Source organism: Eleutherodactylus coqui, chromosome 5 (genome assembly GCF_035609145.1).
Source record: "Eleutherodactylus coqui strain aEleCoq1 chromosome 5, aEleCoq1.hap1, whole genome shotgun sequence".
Taxonomy (NCBI): Eukaryota; Metazoa; Chordata; class Amphibia; order Anura; family Eleutherodactylidae; genus Eleutherodactylus; species Eleutherodactylus coqui.
In genome coordinates, this window is record NC_089841.1 from 246,369,010 (window position 1) to 246,382,165 (window position 13,156).

A 13,156-nucleotide genomic window follows, 5' to 3' on the forward strand; every position below is an offset into this window, starting at 1 on the left:
AGCGGTGACACATGACCATGACTAGCCGGTGGAGGGGCCGAGCGGTGACACACGGGCATGACTACCAGGTGGAGGGGCCGAGCGGTGACACCCGCTATAACTAGCCGACTGTGGACGGAGGGGCAGAGCGGTGACACCAGGCCATCATTAGCCGCCTGTAGACGGAGGGGCAAAGCGGTGGCACCCGGCCATCATTAGCCGCCAGTAGACGGAGGGGCAGAGCGGTGACACCAGGCCATCACTAGCCTCCTGTAGACGGAGGGGCAGAATGGTGACACCTGGCCATCACTAGCCGGCGGTAGACTGAGGGGCAGAGCGGTGACACCAGGCCATCATTAGCCGCCAGTAGACGGAGGGGCAGAGCGGTGACACCAGGCCATCACTAGCCTGTAGACGGTGGGGCAGAGTGGTGACACCTGACCATCACTAGCCTCCTGTAGACGGAGGGGCAAAGCGGTGACACCAGGCCATCACTAGCCTCCTGTAGACGGAGGGGCAGAATGGTGACACCTGGCCATCACTAGCCGGCGGTAGACTGAGGGGCAGAGCGGTGACACCTGGCCATCGCTAGCCGGCGGTAGACTGAGGGGCAGAGCGGTGACACCCGGCCATCGTTAGCCGCCAGTAGACGAGGGGCAGAGCGGTGACACCAGGCCATCACTAGCCTGTAGATGGAGGGGCAGAGCGGTGACACCCGGCCATCACTAGCCTCCTGTAGACAGAGGGGCCGAGCGGTGACACCCGGCCATCACTAGCCGGCGGTAGACGGAGGGGCCGAGCGGTGACACCCGGCCATCACTAGCCGGCGGTAGACGGAGGGGCAGAGCGGTGACACCAGGCCATCACTAGCCTGTAGATGGAGGGGCAGAGCGGTGACACCCGGCCATCACTAGCCTCCTGTAGACGGAGGGGCAGAGCGGTGACACCCGGCCATCACTAGCCTCCTGTAGAGGGAGGGGCCGAGCGGTGACACCCGGCCATCACTAGCCTCCTGTAGACGGAGGGGCAGAGCGGTGACACCAGGCCATCAATAGCCTCCTGTAGACGGAGGGGCAGAGCGGTGGCACCCGGCCATCACTAGCCGGCGGTAGACGGAGGGGCAGAGCGGTGGCACCCGGCCATCACTAGCCGGCGGTAGACGGAGGGGCAGAGCGGTGGCACCCGGCCATCACTAGCCGGCGGTAGACGGAGGGGCAGAGCGGTGACACCCAGCCATCACTAGCCGGCGGTAGACGGAGGGGCAGAGCGGTGACACCCGGCCATCGTTAGCCGGCGGTAGACGGAGGACAGAGCGGTGACACCCGGCCATCGTTAGCCGCCGGTAGACTGAGGACAGAGCGGTGACACCCGGCCAGAGTTAGCCGCCGGTAGACGGAGGGGCAGAGCGGTGACACCAGGCCATCACTAGCCTCCTGTAGACGGAGGGGCAGAATGGTGACACCAGGCCATCACTAGCCGGCGGTAGACTGAGGGGCAGAGCGGTGACACCTGGCCATCACTAGCCGGCGGTAGACTGAGGGGCAGAGCGGTGACATCCGGCCATCGTTAGCCGCCAGTAGACGAGGGGCAGAGCGGTGACACCAGGCCATCACTAGCCTGTAGATGGAGGGGCAGAGCGGTGACACCCGGCCATCACTAGCCTCCTGTAGACGGAGGGGCAGAGCGGTGACACCCGGCCATCACTAGCCTCCTGTAGAGGGAGGGGCCGAGCGGTGACACCCGGCCATCACTAGCCTCCTGTAGAGGGAGGGGCCGAGCGGTGACACCCGGCCATCACTAGCCTCCTGTAGACGGAGGGGCAGAGCGGTGACACCAGGCCATCAATAGCCTCCTGTAGACGGAGGGGCAGAGCGGTGGCACCAGGCCATCAATAGCCGGCGGTAGACGGAGGGGCAGAGCGGTGGCACCCGGCCATCACTAGCCGGCGGTAGACGGAGGGGCAGAGCGGTGGCACCCGGCCATCACTAGCCGGCGGTAGACGGAGGGGCAGAGCGGTGACACCCAGCCATCACTAGCCGGCGGTAGACGGAGGGGCAGAGCGGTGACACCCGTCCCATCGTTAGCCGGCGGTAGACGGAGGGGCAGAGCGGTGACACCCGGCCATCGTTAGCCGCCGGTAGACTGAGGACAGAGCGGTGACACCCGGCCATCGTTAGCCGCCGGTAGACTGAGGACAGAGCGGTGACACCCGGCCATCGTTAGCCGCCGGTAGAAGGAGGGGCAGAGCGGTGACACCAGGTCATCACTAGCCTCCTGTAGACGGAGGGGCAGAGCGGTGACACCAGGCCATCAATAGCCTCCTGTAGACGGAGGGGCAGAGCGGTGGCACCCGGCCATCACTAGCCGGCGGTAGACGGAGGGGCAGAGCGGTGACACCCGGCCATCACTAGCCTCCTGTAGACGGAGGGGCAGAATGGTGACACCTGGCCATCACTAGCCGGCGGTGGACTGAGGGGCAGAGCGGTGACACCAGGCCATCACTAGCCTCCTGTAGACGGAGGGGCAAAGCGGTGACACCAGGCCATCACTAGCCTCCTGTAGACGGAGGGGCAGAATGGTGACACCTGGCCATCACTAGCCGGCGGTAGACTGAGGGGCAGAGCGGTGACACCTGGCCATCGCTAGCCGGCGGTAGACTGAGGGGCAGAGCGGTGACACCCGGCCATCGTTAGCCGCCAGTAGACGAGGGGCAGAGCGGTGACACCAGGCCATCACTAGCCTGTAGATGGAGGGGCAGAGCGGTGACACCCGGCCATCACTAGCCTCCTGTAGACGGAGGGGCAGAGCGGTGACACCCGGCCATCACTAGCCTCCTGTAGAGGGAGGGGCCGAGCGGTGACACCCGGCCATCACTAGCCTCCTGTAGACGGAGGGGCAGAGCGGTGACACCAGGCCATCAATAGCCTCCTGTAGACGGAGGGGCAGAGCGGTGGCACCCGGCCATCACTAGCCGGCGGTAGACGGAGGGGCAGAGCGGTGGCACCCGGCCATCACTAGCCGGCGGTAGACGGAGGGGCAGAGCGGTGACACCCGGCCATCGTTAGCCGGCGGTAGACTGAGGACAGAGCGGTGACACCCGGCCATCGTTAGCCGCCGGTAGACTGAGGACAGAGCGGTGACACCCGGCCAGAGTTAGCCGCCGGTAGACGGAGGGGCAGAGCGGTGACACCAGGCCATCACTAGCCTCCTGTAGACGGAGGGGCAGAATGGTGACACCAGGCCATCACTAGCCGGCGGTAGACTGAGGGGCAGAGCGGTGACACCTGGCCATCACTAGCCGGCGGTAGACTGAGGGGCAGAGCGGTGACATCCGGCCATCGTTAGCCGCCGGTAGACGAGGGGCAGAGCGGTGACATCCGGCCATCGTTAGCCGCCGGTAGACGAGGGGCAGAGCGGTGACATCCGGCCATCGTTAGCCGCCGGTAGACGAGGGGCAGAGCGGTGACACCAGGCCATCACTAGCCTGTAGATGGAGGGGCAGAGCGGTGACACCCGGCCATCACTAGCCTCCTGTAGAGGGAGGGGCCGAGCGGTGACACCCGGCCATCACTAGCCTCCTGTAGACGGAGGGGCAGAGCGGTGACACCAGGCCATCAATAGCCTCCTGTAGATGGAGGGGCAGAGCGGTGGCACCCGGCCATCACTAGCCGGCGGTAGACGGAGGGGCAGAGCGGTGGCACCCGGCCATCACTAGCCGGCGGTAGACGGAGGGGCAAAGCGGTGACACCCAGCCATCACTAGCCGGCGGTAGACGGAGGGGCAGAGCGGTGACACCCGGCCATCGTTAGCCGGCGGTAGACGGAGGGGCAGAGCGGTGACACCCGGCCATCGTTAGCCGCCGGTAGACTGAGGACAGAGCGGTGACACCCGGCCATCGTTAGCCGCCGGTAGAAGGAGGGGCAGAGCGGTGACACCAGGTTATCACTAGCCTCCTGTAGAAGGAGGGGCAGAGCGGTGACACCAGGCCATCAATAGCCTCCTGTAGACGGAGGGGCAGAGCGGTGGCACCCGGCCATCACTAGCCGGCGGTAGACGGAGGGGCAGAGCGGTGGCACCCGGCCATCACTAGCCGGCGGTAGACGGAGGGGCAAAGCGGTGACACCCAGCCATCACTAGCCGGCGGTAGACGGAGGGGCAGAGCGGTGACACCCGGCCATCGTTAGCCGGCGGTAGACAGAGGGGCAGAGCGGTGACACCCGGCCATCGTTAGCCGCCGGTAGACTGAGGACAGAGCGGTGACACCCGGCCATCGTTAGCCGCCGGTAGACTGAGGACAGAGCGGTGACACCCGGCCATCGTTAGCCGCCGGTAGAAGGAGGGGCAGAGCGGTGACACCAGGTCATCACTAGCCTCCTGTAGAAGGAGGGGCAGAGCGGTGACACCAGGCCATCAATAGCCTCCTGTAGACGGAGGGGCAGAGCGGTGGCACCCGGCCATCACTAGCCGGCGGTAGACGGAGGGGCAGAGCGGTGACACCCGGCCATCACTAGCCGGCGGTAGACGGAGGGGCAGAGCGGTGACACCCAGCCATCACTAGCCGGCGGTAGACGGAGGGGCAGAGCGGTGACACCCGGCCATCGTTAGCCGCCGGTAGACTGAGGACAGAGCGGTGACACCCGGCCATCGTTAGCCGCCGGTAGACGGAGGGGCAGAGCGGTGACACCAGGTCATCACTAGCCTCCTGTAGACGGAGGGGCAGAGCGGTGACACCAGGCCATCACTAGCCTCCTGTAGACGGAGGGGCAGAGTGGTGGCACCCGGCCATCACTAGCCGGCGGTAGAATGAGGGGCAGAGCGGTGACACCCGGCCATCACTAGCCAGCGGTAGACGGAGGGGCAGAGCGGTGACACCTGCCCATCACTAGCTGACGGTAGACGGAGGGGCAGAGCGGTGACACCCGGCCACCGTTAGCCGCTGGTAGACTGAGGACAGAGCGGTGACACCCGGCCACCGTTAGCCGCTGGTAGACGGAGGGGCAGAGCAGTGACACCAGGCCATTGTTAGCCGCTGGTAGACGGAGGGGCAGAGCGGTGGCACCCGGCCATCACTAGTCTCCTGTAGACGGAGCAGCAGAGCCGTGACACCCGGCTATTGCTAGCCGGCGGTAGACTAAGTGGCAGAGCGGGGACACACGGCCATCACTAGCCGGCAGTAAACGGGGGGAGCAGAGCAGTGACACAAGGCCATCGCTAGCCGGCAGTAGACGGAGGAGCAAAACGGTGACACACGGCTGTCGTTAGCTGGCGGTAGACTGAGGACACTATGGTCCCATACATGTTCTATAGGTGATAATTCTGGCGACCGGGCAGCCCCGGAAGTGTGACAATGTGTGTGGAGACATTCCTGTGACCCTTTGTGTGTGCGGCCAAGCATTAACCTGCAGGAAACTTGCCATTTTCGTTGTTCACAACACCACTAATGGACGAGAAGGTGGGTGTCAGAGGCAGGACAGGTAATGGGCGCCATGAAACCAAATGTCCTTCAGCCAAGCACTAGAAAATGGTTCCAACAGACACAGGGGTGTAAAGATGGTGCCACCTGGCTCTTGATGGTGGACAACGGAACAGTTGTTACTGCTTGTCGGACGATTAGATGCTCCTCTCTACTGGTGGTCCGTCGGGAGGTCCTGAGTCCGGTCACCTTGTGTGCCCTCACACATCCACTGGTCCCAACACCTCCTAATAGTCTGGTCAGACGCTCCTCCCTACTGGTGGTCTGTCGGGCTTCCTGAGCCCAGTCGACTTGTGTGCCCCTATCCACTGGTTACAACACCACCTAACAGTCTGGTCAGACGCTCCTCACTACTAGTGGTCTGTAGGGGGCGTTCTGAGCCCGGTCACCTTGTGTGCCTCCGTCCACTGGTCCCAACACCTCCTAACAGTCTGGTCAGACGCTCCTCTCTACTGGTGGTCTGTCGGGGGCGTCCTGAGCCCAGTGACCTTGTGTGCCCTCACACATCCACTGGTCCCAACACCTCCTAACAGTCTGGTCAGAACGGCCAGTGGGTACAATTCCTGGCTACGACCATTCAACTTCTTACACCCCAATTCTCCCCTCTCAGACTCTGGTAACAGGGTGACATCTCTTTTCCGCGTCTTAGAGGCGTCTAGTGGTCAACAAGCTCTACACAAGCGGAAGAAGAGGTCACTACACACAAAGAGCCTCCAAGAGCCTTTTATAGGCCAAGGGGGAACCACTTTTAGGGCCTCCGGTGACAAGACTGTCCCTCTAATCACCACAACTCCCATCATTTACAGATCTGCCTGAGATGGAACTGCAGGACGAGTTTTGTAGCAAAACAACAACCTCTAGGGGGCGGGATTATTTTTTTAAAGCGTCGTTGTTCCTGGCTGTCACACAGTGCAATAATAATACCACTGCATGCTGACTACTAGTACTACAGAGGGACCCAATAATGCCTCCATACAATCCCTATAGTAAGGTTACATCCACACGGGGGCCTATGTGCTGCAGATTGTCAGCCGCAGTAATTCCATGTCAAAATCCACCACAAATAACGCAGATTTTGTTGAAATCTCAAAGGTGTAATCCACACTGCAGATCCACAGCAAATTGTCAGGCTGCAGATTTCCTTTCCATCCTGCATGTTGATTTCCGCACTGATTTTGTGTGGATTTTGGTCCATAGTATTTGGACTAGATTTTTAAAATCTCATACGCATTGCTGCTACTGTAAATGCTGCGGGGAGAGCCCAGACGGAAAATCCGCCCAGTGTGAACACGGCTTATGGCTACGTAAGCACATAGCGGAAAATCCACATCATAATTTTGCCAAAATTTACTTCTGCTGTGGATTTGTGTAAAAAACGGCCCCAAGCGCGCCCCCCCCCCTTCACCTCGGAGGTCTTCGCTCTGTCAGCGGACCCGTTCCCCCAGCGACCACTAGTGGGCATAGCACTGCTGGTCGGGTGATGGCACTTCCACATCACCCGACAAGTTGCTCACTGGGTACTGGAGCTTTACCCTTCGGCCGGTGACACCCCAGCATAGTCCGGCCCACAATTATGTGTCCATAATACCCATGAGTCTCCCAGCCTGACTGCGGGGCTCCTGACCCGAAATCTAAGCATCAGACTTGTAGCTCCAATACATTAGATTGTGCTCTCTGTGAGGGTTGCTTTTTGCGTGACGAGCCGTAGTCTTTATTGGGACCATTTTGTAACACAACTTTTTTTATCACTTTTTTTTGGAAGAAAAAAATAAACATAAGCATTTTGTCTCAGATTTTTTAGTTTTTCTCTTTTTTTGGACAGGTTTTGCCCTGTGGGATGAAAAGTGTGTTAAACTTATTGTACAGGTCATTATGGCTTCAAATATGTCGGATTTTTAATTTTTTTATACAAAAAGAGGAAATTGTGAAAAAAAGTGGATTCTTTTGTTATATATTTTTTTTAAATACATTTTTTATGTGCCTGTACGGTACTTGACCACAACTGCTATGATAAGGCATTGCAGAACAGAAGTCCTGAAATGCATTATCGCTTACAAGAACGATCATAGGCAATGGAAAGCCGGGCCACCAGTATCTGGCGTCCAGTCGCCATGGCAATCCATCACCCCAACATCACGGAGGTCCGATGACGTCACCTGAGCCTCCAGGAGTGCATGGAGGCAGTAGACCCAGAACAGACATGGCTCGTCTGAGAGAAGTTGTCCTGGAGTCCATTAACCTCAAGCAACTCTCCTTTACTAGCTGAGCTTTTTCCTGAGGTAGAAGGTATAACTGTAAGCTAGAATCCACAGAAAACGGCCGTTACTTACTGAGTGAGGAGAGCATATAGATGCATCCTCCTCTCACCATGCAGGTAGCTGACTACCAATGGAGGAGCCAATAACACCTGTGCAGGCACCGATAAAACAGCCACTCACACTGCCTCCTGATAATGAGGGGGGTGGATGCTTGGTGTATACTCCCACACATAGTGGATACAGGGTGCCAGACCATTCTGATATATGTAGTTCACCATGCAGACCAGCAACCTATTAATGACGCCATGATAATTCGGCGGGTTGCCCTGCATATCCATCAGTGAACCACATTGGTACTGCCACCCTGGGCTCCCCCTGGAGTCTTAATGCCACACAGCTCCTCCATTTGGTAGTCAGCTACCTGCATGGTGAGAGGAGGATGCACCTATATGCACTCCCCAGTCAGTAAGTAACGGCCATTTTCTGTGATTGTTTTTATTTTTTTATTTCCCCTTCTGTAAGCTAGAATCCAGAAGGAACCCCCGAAATCTGCATTTCATGTTTGGGACAAGACAAGTTTTTTTCCCAGTTTATGTTTCAGCCGAGGTTGGACATTATCGATAAAAAGCCTCTGGATGTGAACTTTCAGAATCTCCACTAAGGGACCAACCAAGAGGACATCGTCCAGGTATGGGATGATGACTATATCCGGCTCTCTCCCATGAGCCATTATCTCCGCAGTCCATTTAGTATGAGGCTTCGGGGCCTGAGATATTCCATATGGTAAGGCCTGGAATTGAAGATGCAATACAGAACGCTCGGTTATTACTGCCAATCTGCAGTATTTCTGTGATGTAACGGCCTATGGCGGCCAATCCTATGGCGGCTTCCAAGGGTGGAATTTCCGCCCGTCTGCAGGCGGCCATAAGGTTCTTCTTGCTGAATTAGATAAGGGCTCCCACACACTTGCTTTTTTTAACGCGAATGTCAATGGGACCTAATGGTGAAAATGTATCACAAGTTGGTGCTTTACCATTTTTGTGCGATACGTTTTTAACCCCTTCCCGCTCCAGGACGTACCGGTACGTCCTGGGAGCCTGGTACTTCCCGCAACAGGACGTACCGGTACGTCCTGTGGATAGCGCGAGATCACATAAGATCCTGCGATATCCCGCAGCAGGAGCCGGCTGTCAGTCACAGCCGGCGTCCCGCTGCAACAGCGGGGGGGCATCGGAGATGCGCCCCCCGCTGTTAACCCCTTCCCTGCCGCGATCTAAGTAGATCGCAGCAGGGAAAGAGTTCACAGAGGGAGCGCGCTCCCTCTGTGTCTCCAGCCGGCTCTCGCGATGTCATCGCGAGAGCCCGGCCTGTCACCATGGCAACAGGACGCCAGACACTGGCGTCCTGTATTGCCTATGCCTATGATCGCTGTATAAGCAATAAGGCATGGCAGAGCAGTAGCTTTGCCATGCCTTATGACAGCGATCATAGGCACAGTGATGTAAGTCCCTCAGAAGGACTCAAATAGTATAAAGAAAAGAAAAGTGTAAAAAAAAGAAAAATGTAAAAAACAAATTGCAACAAACCCCCTTTCTTATGCTTTTTCTATTAGCATAAAAAAGGGGAAATATTTGGTATTGACGCGTCCGTAACGACGTGTATAAAAAGTTAAACACGCTTTTTATTTTGTACAACAAAAAGCGTAAAAAAACGCTAAAAAACAGGCAAAATGCTAATTTTTAGCATTTTGCCTCCCAAACAATGCAATAAAAGGCATCAAAAAAGCCGTACATTCCCCAAAATGGTACCAATAAAAACTACAGCTTGTCTCGAAAAAAATAAGCCCTGATAGAGCTCCTTACATAGAAAAATAAAAAAGTTACAGGACTTTGAATGCAGCTATAGAGAAAAAAAAAAAGATTTCCAAAAAAAAGGGGGTTTTATTGCAAAAAAGTGTAAAAAACGAAAAAATATATAACAATTTTGGTATTGTTGTAGCCGTACCGACCCGCGGAAAAAATTTAGTGTGTCATTTATGCTGCATGATTAATGCTGTAAAAAAAAGAAATCTATGGCAGAATTGATGCGTTTTCTCTCCCTGTTATCATAAAAAAAAAAAATTTTACGATATAGTCTATGTACCCGAAAGTGGCACCGATAAAAACTACAGATCGCCACGCAAAAAACAAGCCCTTATACGGCCGCGTCCACGGAAAAATAAAAAGGTTATGGCTTTTGAAAAATGGAGATGGAAAAATACCAAAAAAATCGCTTGGTCCTCAATGCCAAAATAGGCCGTGTCATTAAGGGGTTAATATTAGAAAGACCCATTGACAATCGCATTAAAAATGCAAGTGTATCGGAGCCGTAAGGCCGCTGCCGTAGGTCTATACCTCAAATGCATCTGGAGTATAATCAGTCACTTCAGGCAGAGGAGGAGAAGCTTCCAGGATTGGTTCTCTATGTCACCCGACCATATCTGGTGCTACAGCGGTGGCTGCAATACAAGGCTTTAAACAGGTCATCGCTGCCTCCTCGTTCTTTATAAGGGCTCATGCCCACGGCCCTATGTAAACCGCTGCACGTCTCCCCACAGCATTTCACACATATGCAGAGACCATATGGCTGTGTATGGCTTTACGCATACCCAGGAATCACATGCACAGTTTGATTTTTTAAATTTATTTTGTAATTCCCCGCTGTTCAGAGCAGGGATGCGTATACGCAATGTATTGTGTATGGCCGGCGTATCATATGCAGCCCATACAAGTGTATAGGGCTCAGGCGGCATACGTATGCAGAGAAATGGCGCATGCTGCGATTTCTCTTGTGTATCGATGCACAGTGTCCACACACCGGTGTGCATGGGTTATTAAAAATCTATTGACTCCACCGTGAATGACGTGCGTGTGTGTGTGTGTAACACGTGTGATGCACGATAAAAACATGGTCGTGGACATGAGCCCCAAGGTAGACCTCTGCTCTTCTATTTAAAGGATACTTTAACCCTTTGCAATCCAATTTTGGATTCAGGGTTTCCTAGGGGACTTTCTCTTTCTGCCATTATACAATGGCGCCATCTGCTGGCTAAAGCCAGTACTGCGGTATAGGACATATTGGAGATGCCCACAACAACAGAGCGGCCAGTATTATACAGTAAGAATACCCTGCTGGACGTCTTCCAACATCGGAGCTGTACAGCCTTCAATCAGAATGTCTTCAGACGTCAGACAGTGGATTGGAAAGGGTTAAATATCTTAGATCTTCAAATGGAAGAGCTGATTTCTTTGAAATCTTACAACGAATACATCAATTTTTTGGGCCTCATCCCCAAAATCAGCCACCTCCTCCTCATTAAGGGGGTACTTCCTTTTAGCAAACCTAGACACAGAGAGTGGAAGTATCCTGATTGGGAAATTGTATTAATCAAGGATTTTATATTCGCCTGAAGCGTAAAAACCTTAACTCTTTCCAATCCAAGTTCCCTGCCACCCGCACGCTCCCCAGCCCCTATTTACTTCGGGTGGGAAAGCTTGTTGTGGATTCCTTGGAATTACTCAACTGAAACACAAAAATGGCCCGTCCTGATGATTTAACTTAACCCTTTCCAATCCACTGTCTGACGTCTAAATACATTCTGATTGAAGGCTTCTGATGTCAGAAGACATCCCGCAGGGTATTCTTACTGTAGATTACTGGCCGCTCTGTTGTCGGGTGCCTCTCTAGCATGTCCAATACCGCAGTACTGGCTCTAGCCAGCAGGTGGCGTGATTGTATAATGACAGAAAGAGAAATCTCCCTAGGAAACCCAGAATCCAAAATTGGATTGCAAAGAATGTCCAATCCAGTGGCAGCCCTTGTTGGGCATTAGGATTTCCCTGCATAGCTCTGATGTTGGAGGCTGTTCTGCATATGTCTACAGCACTCCATACTGCAGCATAGATACGCAGACCAGCCCCTGACATCAGAGCTATGCAGGGAAATCCTAATGTCAGACGAGGTCCCACACTGGATTGGAAGGGGATAAAGCTTCTTCGCCTAAGGCTAGCAAACATTTCATCCTGACCAGAACGGGAGTCCCCAGTTTCTTCCAAACGCATTGTAGGCCTCAAGGAGATTTAACCCCCCAAGGTACTGGGAAGACATCTTTTAAAAATGTCCATAGAGCTCTGCACCTCGGGCTTTACAATCTCCTTAATATTTTGAATTGAAGATAGAGATTCATCAGCTACTCCTTTCTCCAGCAAGGCTGACGCAAGGCTTTAGTAGACGCAAAAGGGAGTTTCCTTTTACATGAAGCACATTCTCTATTCCTCGGTTTGCTGAAAGCCTCCTTCGGAATATCCATAGAGCCCTAAATCAAAGTTAGCTAAATGAACTTAAGTAAAAATAGCTCCTGGGGAAAATCCCCTCTTACCCCACCGAATTACCAAGATGGTTTCCTGGATTGGATCGGGGTGTTCCAAGAGCTGCCAATCGCCATTGTTCTGCATGGTGTGGGTATATGCCTGTGTGTTAACATACTAATGTGCCAGCCTGGGCCCTTCTGAAAAAGCTCCTTCTATCCCCCAATCTCCTATTTCCTCCTAATTCTCCTATTGGTGCCTTCCTGATACCACTAATGGCTCCAGAAAAGGGCCACTGCACGCTGCCAAATTTCACAACCTTTGACAGATCCGCATGATCACTGTATCCCAGAAGTGAAGCCAGTCACATAACCAGAACCTCCAACCTGTCATCACATCAGAGCCACAGAGGGAAAGAACAGCTTGCAGAAAGGAAGTGTAGCCCAGCAGTACCAGGACCCCAACCAAGCAGCATGGAGCAGACACCCCCCACCCCACCCCACCCCTACTTCAGCATTGCAGGGACTCCATAGAGCCTACTGCATCAAGGAACTTACTGGCCCCTGAAGGTAAGGGGGCCCTGTATCCAACACAGAGGAGAGCCAAAGGTTTCAATGGCTTGATGCGGAGACTGAACCAGGAACTTTCACCCAGTAGGTCTTTTATATGTCAAAGGTCCTATGGCACCCATAGCCCATCCAGGGAGCTGGGAAAAGCCAAGAGAGAACAACCCACCGCTCGGCCAGCAACTGAGGATATGGAAGGGGTTTCTGCCTTCAATGTGATTCGGGAGGTTCCCGTTTCCTGTCCAGCTGGATGGTCTCTCACCGGTGATCATTTACATGCCTCACAAATGATCTACTGTGTCTCAGGAAACTGACCCAATACCATTCATACAATTCACCTACATGAAGTTTATAGCTGATTGGGCTTTGATGCTAATAGATGCACTCCGATCCCAGAAATGTTTTGGCTAGTCCCAGGCCCCACCTCTCTAGAAAACTTCTCCCCGACCCTGCTTTCCCAGAAGTAGCCCTGTAGACTGTTCTACACAGTTTCCATACCTCCCCATGAAGTGACCGATTATGGCAGAAAGTGCA